Source organism: Thermobia domestica, unplaced genomic scaffold, assembly GCF_964235325.1.
Source record: "Thermobia domestica unplaced genomic scaffold, izTheDome1.hap1.1 HAP1_SCAFFOLD_2111, whole genome shotgun sequence".
NCBI classification, from domain to species: Eukaryota; Metazoa; Arthropoda; class Insecta; order Zygentoma; family Lepismatidae; genus Thermobia; species Thermobia domestica.
The window spans coordinates 3,116-6,230 of record NW_027657813.1 but is presented as its reverse complement, the minus strand read 5'-3'; positions in this window follow the sequence as shown (position 1 = coordinate 6,230).

The window sequence follows — 3,115 nt, the reverse complement described above, 5'->3', positions numbered from 1 at the left end:
TTTCGATATACAGACTCATCAAAAGTGTCTGAGATAGTTGCTTAGTGTCATTCGAAATTCTCGCTGCTATTCGATTAATTAGTATGTGTAGTCGTCGATCGTAATTGAAGCCCATAGGAAGTCACACTATCTTTAGAATACTCCAAACAGCGATGTGCTTAGTTCCCACTACATTATTAATTATAAGATCATTACCTTTTGTATTGTCGCTAGCTACATTTTTTTGATATTTGCGTACATCGGGCTCATATTACCCAGAGGACAGGACAGTCGAGCCCAGATTCTCAGCAATGGAAGAAAACCTCATACCACATATTCTCATGTACTTCATGCTAGACAAAGGAATTTCCAACATTCTTAAAGCACTCATGTTTCTCTCTTGCGTTGGCTTGGCTGAAATTACTCTGTTCAATATGTTCTCGACATTTATTATTGTTCATTACTATGCCCCAATGACATCATGAACAGAGCGGATCAAAAAACTTTCCTAAATTTCTTTTGCAACATAGTAATGACATTAAATGCACACTTAAGTACGATTTATTCTTTGCAAGGTCGATATTCATATTTGTGTGATATGTGTTATATGTATATGGTTTGTAATACGCAACTACTCTTATTCTCTGATCTCAGAACTCATTTGCTACTGTGCCCAACGAGCGAGCCTAGGTTTCTTGTAACTACTGCCTTTCTTTAGTAAATAATGTGAAGTATACAATGCATTAACCTACATCTCATATTTGTATTACTCTTTATTTTACTAACCCGCTACGAAGTGTCATTAATTTACATGTAAATCACAATAGACACTACCGCAAAAGAAAAAAATCGAACCCAAGACCACGTAAACAAGATAAAGGACAAGATTCAGGTTTCTAACGCATTATTCGCCCCTCACAGCACAGTATAGAAGTTGTATAAGCCTCTATACGTACATCCTACTGTCAGAACAGAAATTCCGACTTGCGTTTCGCATCTCTCATGCTCGCTACTTCCAACAAATCGCCAATTTCCAACCAGAACCCCTTCTCCAGCATTAATACTGCTACATATGAATACGTATACATGAACGTACATAATGTAAAAAAAAACGTATGATTTTCTCAAATTAATCTCTCTACGTCTGTAATTTTGTGTGCATCAAAAGGCTTTAATGTAGTTACACGAATTCTTATAATCTAACAGAAAATCGCACAAAGTAAATCTTTCCCTTTATATAAATTTGTTGGCTCTGAAAAGAGCCGTTTATGCCAATTTTATATCCAAAATAGGAGGAACCCCAACTTAACCTCCGAAACCGTACAGGGTTCTTCCTTGCCTCTTCAAGGCATACACAACATCCATAGCTGTCACTGTCTTCCTCTTGGCGTGTTCTGTGTATGTAACAGCATCTCTGATTACGTTCTCCAGGAATACTTTCAATACTCCTCGGGTCTCTTCATAAATGAGACCAGAGATACGCTTCACACCACCACGGCGAGCAAGACGCCTAATAGCGGGTTTGGTGATACCCTGGATGTTGTCACGAAGAACTTTACGGTGGCGCTTGGCACCTCCTTTGCCAAGACCCTTGCCTCCTTTTCCACGTCCTGTCATTTCGATATGTTACTGCTTCGCTCACCACACACGAGAAATACAAGCCCAAGCAGCCCAAGACTCGTGGTTTTGTTCCTTCGATCATGCAGGGAAAGCACGGAGGAAAAACACAAAACGTGTCTAAGCCAATGAGAACTGTCCTTTTCGACTGACTTTATCCAATGAGAAATAGCTTGATTTAACGGTTTTGCTCTTTATATAACTTGACTTCATTCAGCGCGCAATTATTTGAAACAAGTCGTGACAGTTGCAATGGCACGTACCAAGCAGACAGCTAGGAAATCTACTGGAGGCAAAGCTCCTCGAAAGCAGCTTGCCACCAAAGCTGCAAGAAAGAGTGCTCCAGCTACCGGTGGAGTGAAAAAGCCCCATCGTTACAGGCCTGGTACTGTGGCTCTCCGAGAAATTCGTCGTTACCAGAAGAGCACTGAATTGCTCATCCGCAAGCTGCCCTTCCAACGACTCGTCCGAGAAATTGCACAAGATTTCAAGACAGATCTTCGCTTCCAAAGCTCAGCTGTCATGGCTTTACAGGAGGCAAGTGAAGCTTACCTTGTAGGGCTTTTCGAAGACACCAACTTGTGTGCTATTCACGCAAAGAGAGTCACAATCATGCCTAAGGACATTCAGCTTGCTCGCCGCATCCGTGGGGAACGTGCTTAAGTTTGAAGTTCTGGCACTGAGTTCAAAAACGGTCCTTTTTAGGACCAATACACTACTTAGAGATGCTGTTATCCTAACAAGGATCTTGTCCATACTTGTTATCTTTTTTTTTTAAATTCTCACGCCGTATGTTGCATAGTTAATACATCTACCTTCGTTTTCCTCTCGTTTCGTATATCATCCTATCTTTCAAGTATATTCTTTAGTTTTCCCCTATGTTTACCGATTGATTATCTTCGTTTTATGTGGTCAAGGATTCGATTTTGCCATATGTTGCATAAGTTAACTTCGATTCAACCACTGTTTGCCCTTCTCAACGTTATTAATCTCATAGAACTCGCAGGCGAAATATGTACTTCTTCCAAGGTAGCAAAAGTAATATTTTCTCAGAGGTCGCTGCTGTTGAATGCAAACGTTAAACTAAACTTTCTTTAAGTGTCTGTTTGTACTTAACATCAGTTCAATTGTACACCTACATTTCTGCTGGTGTTACTATTTTTCTTTATAGCAATATTACGAATTATAAGACGGTATCCGTGGTTATTAGCGTGTTCCCTTTTCCTAACACTTTCTCATTACACCAGTATTTCCATCATTCATTAGGCGTAATCACCCGTCTCCTTTATCATAAAAATCATAATAGTACGACGTTAAATTGAAACAGTCTACTTCACTTTCACGAGTTGTAATAAGTTCGAACATTTCTTTCACCCCAGCCTTGAAAAGAGTTGATTTTAGTTTAGTGTCCCTTTCAGCAGCAAGGCTGTTTCAAACGTGGACCTACTTATTAACGTGCAATGCGAAACATTTGAGCTCCCACCGAGAATCGAACCCAGTCAGCCTGCAAAAGTTTTTC